Source organism: Mercenaria mercenaria, chromosome 8 (genome assembly GCF_021730395.1).
Source record: "Mercenaria mercenaria strain notata chromosome 8, MADL_Memer_1, whole genome shotgun sequence".
In the NCBI taxonomy this organism is placed as follows: Eukaryota; Metazoa; Mollusca; class Bivalvia; order Venerida; family Veneridae; genus Mercenaria; species Mercenaria mercenaria.
In genome coordinates this window covers 69,543,047-69,557,922 of record NC_069368.1, presented here as the reverse complement: position 1 = coordinate 69,557,922, position 14,876 = coordinate 69,543,047, and the positions used below count along the sequence as shown (strand labels likewise).

At 33.0% G+C, this 14,876-nt stretch overlaps 1 protein-coding gene across 3 annotated transcripts in view; it reads left to right on the top strand.

The window, feature by feature from the left end:
* The first annotated feature begins 3,806 nt into the window (after positions 1-3,806).
* Positions 3,807-14,876, top strand: part of LOC123566132 (heterogeneous nuclear ribonucleoprotein K-like) — a 47,031-nt gene continuing 35,961 nt past the window's right edge. For 2 of the 3 annotated variants that reach the window (XM_053550149.1, XM_045360006.2), the window contains exon 1: positions 3,829-3,916. The gene's annotated coding sequence lies outside the window, so the exon portion shown is untranslated. Of the gene's footprint in view, positions 3,917-14,876 lie in introns of all 3 variants that reach the window. The other variant, XM_053550148.1, reaches the window with a different exon arrangement.

Genomic DNA, 14,876 nt, shown 5'->3' with positions numbered 1-14,876 from the left:
TCCAAGAAACAAGTCTAAGTATGATACAATGGTATATTGTTTAAGCGTAGACAAAGTAAATTCTGCAAAATCTGGAACGTTTTGTAATCATGCATCTATATCCAAACCTTTAACCTCCAATGTGGGAGAATAGTCTAACCAACATCATTGTGGAGTAATATAAACAGTAAATTTCTCTTCGGGACAGTTAATCACTTGACGGACCAGATAAGCACTATTCTGATTACGCACTTGACTTAAAATCACGCAAGCGACTGTTTTTGTCATTTTATTTCATAAACATATACAAGGTTTCACGCGGGCATTATCCAATTGTTTTGAGACACATGCATACTAGTGTTTAGTGTTCAATCCCTTACACATGATATATGTACCGAGACAACACGGAATTATTGTCAATGTGTATTACAATTTTAAGTCAATGTGTATTATTATTACAAATTATTATTATTATTATTACTATTTATTATTATTATCATTTCTATACCGCATTTATATAGCACTCTTTTCATGCACGTGTACATGATCAAAAGTGCTTTACAGAATGCATTGCAAAAATACAATTACAAATGCGACAAAAAGAAAAAGATGTCATTTTAAATTAACAAAACATAAATATAAAACACATAGACAAAACAAAACAAAACAAAACAAGGCAAACAAATACATATTTAAAAAGAAGTTAAGTGACCTTAGGAAAAAAAACTGTTCTAACTTGAGTAAGAAAAAATTCATCGGTTAATTTGCGAATGTTGTATAAAGAAGTGCATTTTAGAAGGCTTTTAAAAGCAGCCAGTGTGTTAGCTTCCTTATCTTGACGGGAATGGAGTTCCAAAGCTTGAACGAAAGGCTCTGGTTGCCATACATCATGGATTTAGTCTTTGGCACATCAGTGACAGCGTATCTTAGGTTTTTAATCTGTCTCTACATTTTTATCATATCCCTTATATAGACAGTAACTGACCATGTAGAGTCTTAACGGTGTGGGTCAGAAGCTTTTACTCTACCCTGTGTTACACTGGTAACCAATGGAGCTCCTTTAGTACCGGTCTAATATGCTTGTGATGAGACGTCCAAGTGATAATGCGAGCTGCCGTGTTCTGGACATGTTGCAATTTGTCAAATGTGCTGTTTGGAATACCATTCAACAAGGTATTACAGTAGCCTTACCGTGATATAACCAGGGAATTGACAAGGGTCTTTTTGACATCACTGGTAATATACAAAGAAAACTGAAAATTGTGTGTTATCATGCAACAAACCACTGTATGTATGTCATTATCATTAGGTTGTGAATAGCGACGAACGTTATAGCTGCACCCTGGAATAAGAAAACTGTTATATTGTTATTCTAGGTAGATTTCTATAAACTTAACCAAGTACATGCATACATCTAAGTAATTAAAAACAGATCAAGTGTTCAGTACAAGATTTATATTTATTCGCAATCCCTAACATGTGGCGGTAAATATTTCTTGAAGCTGAGCATGTGCAAACAAAAATTGTATATAAAGACGTCAGTAAAGGTTCATAATGTATGATAATACTACAAACAAAATCACACAAATCTGGCAAATATTTGGTGATTTTTTAAAAAAAAAAAAAGCAGAGATAAAATTCCAACAGGGAAAGTCACGTTCAAGAAACGCAGCCTCTCTACACCACAACCCAAACCGATGTGCACTTGACCAACACACACAAAGCAAACACAAGAGGAAAAAACGAACAAAGGAAGGGGCACAGTTGGATACCATCTTGGAATGGTCAGTAGCAAAAGCACCATTGGGGAGCTAAACCCGGTTTAAGGTTTACCTTGTCTCATTCTTATCCCATCATGTTTCTTTTGCATGTCCTGTGCTAATATCAAATCCGACAATTGCCTTGGTAATAAATTTGAAGAGGTCCGTGCAAGAAGGTACCTATCTCCATTTTTGGTCAATATGGAGATAGGGCATCTATAGCATAAAAGAGAACATCCCGCACCTGATTAACTCCCCCCTCCCCCCAGCAGTATATTCTCCTATCTAAGAGTAGAAAAATGGTATTTCAAGTATGCAACATCGGGTCTAATTCAAAAATGAGTTGACATCATAGATTTCAGGGCTTTGATGGCTGTTTCGGATAATAAGAAGAACAAAAATCTAATGTAAAAAGACTACATCAATAATTTTAAAAGTCATCAGGTGTGTGAAAAGGATATATTTCATTGATATATTTAGACAAAAATGATGCGGAAATCAGTGTTTAAAAGCAACAATGGTCCTAACTCTGTGGACTTACAACCCTTGTATCACAACTCCATGGACTTAGAACCCTTGTTGCATAAACATAATCGACAAAAACAGATTTTTTTTATATGGAAATGATATAAATAGTGCAAAATACACGAAACTTTGTAATATGACTATTCAAATAGTAAACAATCTATAGCTGCAATTACTTTGGGAAATATCACACTTCACCGAAATTTTACAAAAATGCGTTTTTCCAACATTTTTACTAAATGGAGAAAGATACCTTTTTGCACGGACCTCTTCTAAAAGCTGTAAGAAGATAAAACCTGTTAAATTAAACTCTGTTGAACCATTATGATAATAAAATTACAAAAAAAATGTTTGACTTTCATTCAAAACGAATAGTTTATTGTATTTGTTATTGTATTTGTTATTTGCGCTGGATACAATCTATATATATCATCAACGTACCTGTTCTCAAACCCTAAATTTATTTTCTTTTTATTTTAACTTCAGGACATGAATAATATTATCACCGGCACTTGCAGGTACTTGGTATACAAGGTACCTACTACTGTTGTCAAAATTAAAATTGCATAAAAAAAAACAACAAATAAAGGGCTGTGCAAAAATGGTGTTTTTTACAATTACTTTTTTCATGCTTCACATATATCCATAGCATTGATTTTTGTTTTATGTAAAGCAATATCTTTTTGGAGCAAATTACTCAGTCTGCTCTTCAATGTCATATATAAAATTTGTGACATTATCAAAAATATATTTGTACAATTTAATTTAAATGTGTTACTTGGCTTGTTTGAATGCAATAAAATTTGACAAAAAATGCAAACAATGCGACTGAAAAAAAGAAGCTTAATATCTCCAGTTTAATGGACTCTTACCATTCTTAAACAATTTGAATAAAATCTTGTAAATATATATAATTATGTAATATCACTTTTTTTAATAATTTAAAAATATGTTTCTAAAGTGTCTGGATACTTGGCCTAATTAAAGTACCACTTAAAGATAACAATTTTCAGACTTTGATCTTAATTTTCCTTCCATTCCATATTTTATATGGCTTTGAGGAAAAGTCAGACATTTAATTAACTGTTAAAAGTAAGAAATATCAAAATCTGCCTTACCTTAAAGAGTTCAAAAACTTTAAAGACTCTTACGTCATTAAAACAGTCATTTCATGTATATGTAGGTGGTTTAAAAACAGGTTCTTGAATCTGATAACATGTCGAAAATGCATATGTTTGAAATTTGTTAATTATTTCTAAAGATCACGAAGATGTGTTGCTTTATACATACATACATTATTTTTAAATGCCCCAGTCATCACTTGACTTGGTAACAATTCCATCATTTCATGTATCATTAATTGATAGTGATTTCCCTAAGTTCCTTATATCTTTTGGCCCAATCCCTTGTTGTATGTGTGTGAATAGAATATGTTTTATTTACAATAAAATATGATTAAATTACAAAGGGTGTATATGCTAAATTGCTCGTTCCTAGTAAATTCTTTTTGGTGTTTATTGTCTTTGTGTTAGTTATATTTCCTTTCCATGAGTTGTCTTTCCTTTCCATCACCCACGCCGAAGAGGAAGCCATTTTATCACAGTTTTTGAAAGCAAAAATACACTTATAAACAGGGCCATTTAGTGAAACTGGTAATAATTTCTATGTAATTTTGCAGTGTTGCGTTATATTTTTTTCGGTTACTGTTTCTAATTGCTTTATTATTTTCACCAAAATCGCCGACAAATTGAAAATACAAACACAAAAGAAAATCGAGGACCAGGAGAATGTTGGCTGCACAGATTTTTTTTAAGAGAATGTTCTTAAACGGCCCTATTTTAATGCCTAGGACAGGTGTTACTTTTGACCTTATTTCTTAGTGCAGTAGTTCATCAGGAAATAAGCATGCCAGGATTTCAGAAATCTTCAATCTAAATTATAACCCATCAGATGTAGCCTGTTTGCACCCATTTTCGCAGTATGTCTTATTCCTATCGATTTTGTGGTTATAAGAAACATCGCTTGTGCACGCAATCTGCGTCTCCGAAGTCCATGGAAGTTTTCTGGAAACGTGCATACAGTAACTACGAGTGCAAAATATGCAAGAAAAACGGGTATCCCCACACCACTTATTACGCTAGCAAGACATTTCAACCCCAAGAGACAGTTCGACCCCAAGACATTTCAACCCCAACTCCTTGGACATTTCGACCCCATTCAGTGATATGCCTGAAAACATCTAAGAACAGAGCTCCAGATAAGCTGCGTATTTGCGTATTTACGCAATTAAAATTACAGAAAACCCAATTGAATTCATACAGTGTGCGTACTGAAACGCAATTAAAATTCCTAATACCCAATTCATAAAAAATAGCTTGCGTATCGCATTTTCCTTATAACTAGAGCGGGTACGAGACTTTAACGCTAGATTTGACTGACTGGTTATTAGGGTTGGATACCGGTTCCCGGTATCAGTACCGTACCGAATAATCACTTGGTAAAGTACCAGTATATACCGTTTCGTAAAGAACCGGTTCCGATTCCGGTACTTCCATAAAAGTAAATAAACAAAATAATTACCAAATCTGCGGCAAAAGAAAGCAGAAAATAAGCAAATAGTATTTGAAACACAGTTATAACGCGATCGACATTGTTTACTGTGACACCGCTCCGAGTAACATGGAGAGCTGGCCTTGCGAATAATTTCGTATGCTAAATATTATTACAAAAAATTTCTTTTCCCGTCGTTTTAAACTACGTGAATCATACTTAATTGCAAAATATACGACATTTTTTTGCTCTTTGTCATATTCTATCAAAACAAATGAAAAAAAAAATTATTTTAATAAAAAGTTACGAAACTAAGCTGTAACCTACGTAAACAAGTCATCGGTTTTCGCGAACTAATAGAAATACGTTATTGCTGGTTGTTTCAAGCGTTTTGAGGGTTATTTTTCAATGAAAATTGTGTTGGAAAAAATGTTGCAATTTAAATACATTACTAGTTAACCTGGTTGAAGATTTATCATGAGTGACAACGAGTCTGACTTGTTAAATGGGTTAATTTGAAAGCTAGTAAGTGTTGAATTTCACAGTTCTCGTCAGTGCAGAGCAAGCATTAACACAGTCAGTGAGTCCTAGATTTAAATTGCACAGTGAGCGACGTATCTACTCTTTTTTTTTATTTTGGAAAACTCTAGTTTGTAAAATATGTTTATTTTATTTACTCTTTCATAATTTTAGTACAACATCAAATTAACAGACTTAAAATGTTTATATATCAAAGCAAATTTTCCTGTATAACTACTTAAACGGTGTATTTAATACTAACCAAATCATTGCTTATGTGATGTACTTCAAAGCTTGGTATCGGTATCGGTATCGTTAAAAATACCGTATCGTTTCGTTGGTATCGGTATCGGTATCGGACCGCATCGTCCTTAACGATATCCAACCCTACTGGTTATACGTTACTGCAGAACAGGTTGCAATTTATCGGAAAAATAACAGGATCATTCAGTTGGCTGATCGGTGTTATTTGGACGCTTTGTAAACAATTTTACGCCGATAAAATGTAAAGAGGTTGCAGGAAAAAACATTGTTGCAGCACAAACAAACAAATTAGTGGGATATTTTGCTGTTCAACAATGACAGTTATCTGTTTGTGACGATGTAGTGTCACCAATACTGGATGACATCTTTTCGGAGAATGCATATTGCGGTGACCACATTGTTCGGGATATTGTGGATGAACTGATCTCAGACTGCATTAAAAGTGAAAAAGAAAACAACAGTATGAAACATTCATTACAATTTTAAATACATTTTTGTATTAAACATTGAAGGGCGCCATTAAAATACTTAGTCAGTCCTGTTTAATGATATGTACCATGTATACTGTAAGCAAAAAAAATACTCATTTGTTAGTGCGAGATTGGTAAAATACCCAATTGGTTTTAGCAAATACCCAATTACTTCTGAAAAGGCTGGGTAATGATATTATTTTTACCCAATTCAAATTTCCAATACCCAATTCAGACAAAAAGTGATGGGTAAATACCCAATTGCACCAAAAGCTTATCTGGAGCTCTGTAAGAATGCCGTCATTATTATAATTAAGCTTTAATATATAGATAACTGAGCAATTTCAAAATGTAATAACGCTTAATTAGCAATTAAAATGTTAAAATACGGTTATTTTTGCGAAAATAAGAATTTTTTTACGAAAATGAGCTATATTTGTCTATTAATTTCTTTATTTTCTAAAATTCTTTTTCTAATTTGTTAAAGACTATACAAGTACCTGCCTTCATATGAAAATGAGTGATTTTTATGTAATAATGAAATAATCATCATTTATATATTTTTTTTATTAATGAAAATAACGGGAGTTGTGTATCAGCCGCGTTTATAATAATATATATACGTAAATAATTTAAGAACAAATCGTTTATTAGCTGTCTTAAAGTAACCTTCATATATCATATTTTCATACTTGGTGCTTATTTATATTTTCAAATCATCTTAAAGACTATTTTAGTACACGGCTATATTAAAACTAAAAAAAAAACAAAAAAGATTTTTAAATCATGGGCTGGTTTCGCTGATTTTAATTATGAAAATAACTTTAATAAAGTCACATCTTTAATACCTCTTTATTTGTTTCAACCAAATATAAATAATTATAATGTAACTCAAAGAAGTTTTAAGATGTCACCATCTTCATTACATTGATATTTAAAATCATAATCAGAAAAATGTGATCTTTTGATTGGATTATCTCACCTTCATTAATTGTTTGTTGATATACAGCACTTGTATATTTATCTGCAGTGCGCATTGCAATTAACAATCAATTAAGCGATTGTGGTGACATCGGATATTTATAAACATGTGTCAACATTATCATTAATTTCGGCGAAAATGTAAAGAAAACAATAGAAAATTAAACAACACATTGCTTATTTTCGCATTTAATGTTATTTTCGTAAGCGATTTTGACGCACACATAAAGTATTTGCTTTACAGAATACAGAATATGATTTTTGTTATTAACAAACTGCTCTTTTCTTTTCTATGAACGACATTCCTTCCAGTTGTAAAATACCAAACACGAAATCCCCGTTACTGCAAAATATAAGAATATATGAGTACTGTTCTGTTAAAAACGGGGAAATAATTATTATCATTTTTCATATCTGTAAGGAAAATGTGGCAGCCATATTACTTTTTTCTATATAAAATATTTTAGCAAATACACGTGATTTAAAGTATGATTTAAAAAGTATGATTTTAGCAACTTCAAGCGATTTCGGTCACACATTAAACTGGAATCCACCTAAAAAACCAGGATACACCGGAATGCATTTTCCATAACCGGGATACACCTGTATTTTGTAAGTTAAAGGTATTTTTGAAGTTTTTTTTTTAATAATTCAATCATATATATCATAAATGAATAAAATACGAAAGCAAAATTAAATACGTTCAAACACGTTTCCATTACCGAAATACACCATTATTTTATTAATAAATGGTATTTTTGTAGGGTTTATTGCAGAAATCATTCGTGTACAATATAAATAATACTGGCAGTAAGTTTCAGAAGGATAAATAAAATTCTTTAACGCAAAACAATTTTATAAGAGATTGAAATTCGGCGACCACGCAGGAAATTGCCATAATCGAAATACACCCGTATTTCTTTAACAAATGGTATTTTTGAAGTGATTTATGACTGAATTCAAACATATATATCATAAATTATTATTTTTCAAAAGGAAATTAAAATACTTTTGCGTGTAACATCTTGTACATGATTGAAAATCGGCATGCGCACTGGAAATTTGTGCATTCGGAATTTCCATATCCTGGATTCTCCAATGTACACAGGTATTTCTTTAATAAATCGTATTTTTAGCTCATCTGATTTTTTGAAAAAAAATGAGTTATTGTCATCACTTGAGCGGTTGTCGGCGTCTGCGTCGGCGTTGCCTGGTTAAGTTTTATGCTTAGGTCAGCTCTCCTAAACTATCAAAGCTATTGCTTTGAAGCTTTGAATACTTGTTCACCATCATAAGCTGACCCTGTATAGCAAGAAACATAACTCCATCTTGCTTTTTGCAAGATTTATGGCCCCTTTCGTACTTAGAAAATATCAGATTTCTTGGTTAAGTTTTATGTTTAGGTCAACTTTTCTCCTAAACTATCAAAGCTATTGCTTTGAAACTTGGCATACTTGTTTACCATCATAAGCAGACCCTGTACATCAAGAAACATAACTCCATCTTGCTTTTTGCAAGAATTATTGCCCCTTTTGGACTTAGAAAATCAGTTTTCTTGGTTAAGTTTTATGTTTAGGTCAGCTTTTATCCTAAACTATCAAAGCTATTGCTTTAAAACTTGCAACACTTGTTCACCATCATGAGCTGACCCTGTACAGCAAGAAACATAACTCCATCCTGCTTTTTGCAAGATTTATGGCCCCTTTTGGACTTAGAAAATATCAGATTTCTTGGTTAAGTTTTATGTTTAGGTGAACTTTTTCTCTCAAACTATCAAAGCTCTTGCTTTGAAACTTGCAACACTTGTTCACCATCATAAGCTGACCCTGTACAGCAAGAAACATAACTCCATCCTGCTTTTTGCAATAATTATTGCCCCTTTTGGACTTAGAAAATCATTTTCTAGGTTGAGTATTATGTTTAAGTATACTTTTCTCATAAAATATCAAAGCTATTGCTTTAATACTTGCAACAGTTTTTCACCATCATAAGTGGACACTGTACATCAAGAAACATAACTCTATCCTGCTTTTTGCAAGAATGATGACCCTTTTTAGACTTAGAAAATCATGGGTAGGACAATATTTCTATTATACAAAAAAAATCAGATGAGCGTCAGCACCCGCAAGGCGGTGCTCTTGTTAGGGTTTATGATAGAATTCAATCATATCTCAAATAAATAATTAATTTACAAAAGGAAGATAAAATGCGCGAAACTTTTTTATACGAAGTTGAAAATTTGTTGAGCGCACGGGAAATTTGCACACTCGTTTGTATACACACTAAAAATTCACAGAATGGCAACTGGGGATAATCCCGTGTCATCTCATGTTAGAGCGTTATCTTATTTCAAAGCGTTGGCCGACTTGATCAATCGTGATCAAATCAACAGACGTTTACTGAAGTATAAAATTAGCGGTACGCCCGGCGTGTAATAATTGTAAGTGCGACATTAACTTTTTAACACTGTAGCCAATGGGGCTACGGACTTCCAATTTTTTGTAGCCCAACAGAATTTTTCTTAGCCCCACTAATTTTTCGCTCAAGATAACAAGACTTTCATTCTAGATTTCTTTCAATATACTGCTGTAGGTTGGTGAATATTGATGTATTTCAGAAATTTGTATGAGTTTTTCAGAATTGATTTCGAAATCTGAAACAGTGTTCACAAAATAATGCAGAAAGTCAAAGACAGTGTCATGAAACGAGATCTAAACAGCTTTGTAGACAAGAAATAGCTCGGCAGTAGACAGACCAGGGGTCTCGCTAGGCCCATTATTTTTTGGGGGGAGAAGTCAATGACCATTCATTTTCTTAGTTACATCATTTTACCATATACAGTGATTATTGTTTCAATACAAAATTCTGAAAAAAATGTTTTCTGTTCAAGATGGTGCTGAATCAAACACGCTGATTTTTTTTGTTGCTACATCGTGTTATATATGAATGCAGGATGAAAAGGGGTTTATTCACAGGAGTCTGAAATTCTATCAGTAAGACCATAGAAGTCTATCTTTACAAAAAATACCCCCTATATATGTGTTTATTTTATATATAGGGGGTATTTTTGTAAAGATAGACTTCTATGGTCTTATTGATAGATTTTCAGATTCCTGTGGTTTATTTTTATTACCGAGTCACCACTTGTGTGAACAGTTTCTCATTCGAATAAGACTGAAAGTAAACTGTGTCAAACCTAGAAATACATATTCAAATCAATTCATCCATCAAAGTCAGTTTTACAAAGTTAATACTTTACATGTCATTCTTTTACCATGGATACCAAATAATTGTGTCTATAATTCCAATTTATTGCATAATGTAATTGACAGTTTCTTTAGAAAATGACTCGCACGTGTTGACAATTAAATGCTAAGTGTCAAAGATGTAACTGCGGCGCTGATTGGCCTATTACAATTGCCTCTGGTGAAACCGATAATTTGATTTGCTTTCACACTTCTCGCGAAAATCTCACAAGTACCTGAAGTAGGCGGAGCTTAAATTATGCTATCGGCATGTGTGTGTGTATTCAATGCACATTATGACATGGTGCAAATTGTCAAAAGATTAGCGAGTGCGCATCGCTTTGAGATTAGATTTGAGCGAAGTTTGAAGCTTCAAAGCAACTATTTTGCTCCCAGGTTTGCAATGATCTTTTTGGTAAATTTATTCCTCAGAATTTTTCATAGCCCAACGGGCTACGGTCTGCCGATTTTCTGTCGCCCGAGCCGATTTTTCGTAGCCATTAGCATCGGGCTACTGTTAATGTCGCACACTGTATTTTTGTGTTTCTGGGTGGAAGTTTAATGCAGTAGCATTATTTCCCACAATTCCACCGGTAATAGGTAACTGTAAACATCCAAGATGGTGACCATGGTAGGTCAAAACATGACCTATTATTTCCGATAACTGTGCTCCCAGGTGAATAAAATTAACTTTTAAGGAAGTGAAGATAATTTTTCTTGGAAACGAGTTTAATTTTAGTAAGCATATGAATTGAATGTTGTGTATTGCGGAATATCAATCATTAATACACCGGTAATTGGTACATCAAGGATATGCCTTATGATTCCTGATTACCTATCGTTTCGTGATGCAAATAAATGTCTAGAATTTACACATGTGCAACGTCGTATGTCATCTGAAAACTATGCCATTTTTAGTTGAAACACTATTCAACAACATTTCCAAGCAAAGAAGCTGGTAAATAGGTTGTAATTTTGAAATACCCATACAAACGTTTTTTTAAAAAAGCATTAGAATATGTTTTTACACCCGTTTTTACCCTTTTATTGTGTCACTTTTTGCAGTTTCAAGACTTTTCCCCAAGTTGTCTCCCTGTGATCTTGGTCACCGAAGTGATTTGCATAATACAGAGTTACCTAAAAGTTTCTTAATATAATCGAGTGTAGCGAAAATCCAATTAACGTCCAATTATGAAATTCGCCAGTTGGAGATTTTTAGCGCCAGGATATATTATTTGGCGCCATTGGCGACTCTCCCTGTATCTTGGTAAAATACCCCAAACAAGCTAAATTAGCTTATTCGGGAGATTTGCCCAGTCTGTATATTGTTACATGATGTAACAATAAAAAGCCATAATAGGTAAGGCTTTGTAATGAATTTCTTGGATCAAATGAATTTGGCACTTTAAAAAAAAAAACTAAAATATTTAGAAGAACCATCCTGCATGTGAAGTAGTTTCAACGTTTCTCAAAGTACATTGTAAACCATAGCATTACACACAACAGTCAGCAATGTGCTTGTTTGGCATGCCTTAACATGCCTCATTTCACCCATTAAATTCTTCCAAATATGCAAATAAATCCTCGTACAAAATGGTCTTCCTGAACAGTTCCACAGATTTTGAAAACAATTTAAGGTATTCGACCCCTAATAGTAATGTTTCAAAAATTGCATTTGCTTGGTATATTCTTAAAGTTGACTGTGTTTCGCACTGTGTTGTAAACAACAATTTCAAAGTGATAACCACTGTCCAAAATGTTAGCAGAGTATTCATTATACCATTGAATTTGATAAAAGAAACATCAAACTATTGGTAAACAATAATAAAACACAAAATAAAACTGTCAATATCATTTTCTAGTAAACTGATCTGAGACAGAATTCAAACTATTAAGGTCGAGTCCTGTGGGACTGTTTTAAATGTTGCTCACTTCATTCAAAATACAAAATCTGCCTACATTTCTTCCACAGTATGTAATCTAAAGAGTAAAGGCAAATTAGAGAACTTTTACTGCATGTAACTCAGTATTTTTAACCTTTAGCATGCTAGATAAATTGTCGTCTGCTGGAAATGTCGTCTGCTAAAATTGTAAAATTCATTCAATTTGCTCCAAAATTGGAAGAAATATTGTCAAAGTAGCAAACAGCTTGGAACCTGATCAGACGCCGATTTAATCGGCGTCTGATCTGGTTCCAAGCTGTTTGCAAAGGCTGTTAAATTCGCCTGCAGCAGGCTAAGGGTTAAAGATGTCTAACTCTGCCCCCTTTTGTTTCAGAGGTTAATTCAGCAGGAAATTGCTTATCAGCTGAAAAATTCCACTTTAGTACAATAAATCAATAATGTTTTGAAAAAAGTAAAAACTTATTAGTAAAAAAGGAAAATAAGGGAAAAAAATTGGTCCCAGTGGGGCTTGAACCTACGTCCCCCCTAAAAAATTTCAGTCAAAGTAGGTTTATGGTAGGAATTGAATATTCTTCAAAAGTACGGGTCTAATACCTTAAAGCCTAAAAATCTTTGAAAGGCAAGTTTTGATAATTTTAATGTTTTATTAAAAGAAAACATACATGTTAATTTTTGCTGTGACATATCTGCGCAAAATTTCATGATATAGTTAATTATAAAGTCCAAAGAAGATGATGGCTTAGAGACAACAATTAAAATATTGAAATCATTAAGAAAAAGAAGCCATCAAGGTAAGCCATATGAGTAAGGCTACACATATTCATGCTTTTGAATTATATGGACCAGGGCTCCAGATAAGATGCGTATTGGCGTAAATTACGCTTTCAAATAATGCATATAGGCATGTCTGATAATTTTTAAGCGTATAAAAACGTATAAGAAATTATGGAAACGCCAGCAATTACTTTTTACTAGCGGAAACAAAATCTATATCGTTTAAATGCTTTACATAACAGAGCACGGTCGGCATTAATTCTCCCACATAGAATGTACACACGCATTGATTGGTACTCTATAAACCTAAGTTAAACTACATTATACACTCAATGCATGCATAAATCAAATAGTAGGGAAAAGATATTGAAGGTATGGTAGGGTATTTTAAAGCGGTGTCAATTTGAAATATCAACTTCCGGTGTATAGTGAACAGCAAAATATCTCTAAGAATGTAAAGAGTGAACAAACACTACGCATTTTTAAACCAACAAAAATGATCCCCAAAACATATTTTAAGCCAAAGCAAGCCAAGAGAGAGAAAAAAAGCAAAAACTTGAATGCTGAATTGAAACTGAACTGCAAACAAATTCATGGGTGTTACACCCAATAAATATGTTATAAAACCAATTTCTGTTATGTTGTTTTTCACATTTACAAATTTTCAGGAGTAAATTTACTCCTAGTAAATTTCAGATTTTACCATTTTACTCATTCACAAAAAATATGATGAGTAAATACTCGTAGGCCAAAAAAATTATCTGGAGCCCTGATGGACTGTCTTGGGTTAATGCCATAAGTTAAGCTCGACTTTTCGCCCCAATGTCTGTGTCACCATTGCCATTGGTTAACTCTGATTTGAATTTTGACAGAGTTATGCCCATTTTTAACTTAAAATTTTTTTATTAAAGTTTTATATAACGTCCAATATCTCCGTTACTTTCAAAGCTATTGACCATTAAGCCCCTTTTACTGGCAAATCTCTAATTCAGAGTCAAGCGCTGAGAAAAGTCGAGCGTGCTGTCTTATGGACAGGCTCTTGTTCTAACTTTAAACTTTCTTAAAGGTCCATTACTAAGGGAAAGTGAGTTGGCAATTTTTTTCATAGCCAGTGTATAGACTTCTGCAAGACACTAAATAATGAAGATTGGCAGGTCAAAATTTACAGAAGGTCTTTGGAACTCAAAGAAATGTATGTGTATTATGTTGAAATTTCAATGAATCGACAGAATGACCCCCCAGGTCTTTTTAACTTTCTTCATACTTCATAGAAAAATAATTGTACATATACTGCGATTTATTTCGAATTTCTACATACCAACTTTCATTTTCCAATAAAATGAAATAGTTTCTGTGCTTTTTAAAAGAAATTAAAATGTTCACTTTCCTTAGTATTGGACCTTTAACAGATTAAATTTGTTGAAACAAAGTCTTATTGACAACCCTGAGAATGGAGGGAATGTATTGTTGGTAATGGACCCTGTGTCTTTTGAAATTTGAGCTATTTCGATGACTAGCTATGCAATGTACATCATTTCTGAGCGATGTCCATTTTTCTCCCAATTACACTTAGCATACTATCAGTACAGTCTGACAAATACATTATGTATATAGCATTCTAATGAGCATCCTTTATTTAAATTCTGTTAAACCGGTTTTCTTCAGTAAGGTAACACATGTTTTTTTGTCATTTTCCCTTACACTGAGACAGGTGTAAAATATCCATGATTTGCTGTCTTCGATTTAACATGACAGCTTTCATTTCAATCAATAAAGCTGTTTGGTTAAATGCAATGGATTTCTACAGGTATTGATCTCTTTGTTGCGGAAATTTCATAGCTAAATAGTAGCACCAGGTTTCCCTGATACAGACTTGCATTTTTGCTTATTTTAATATGCTTCAAT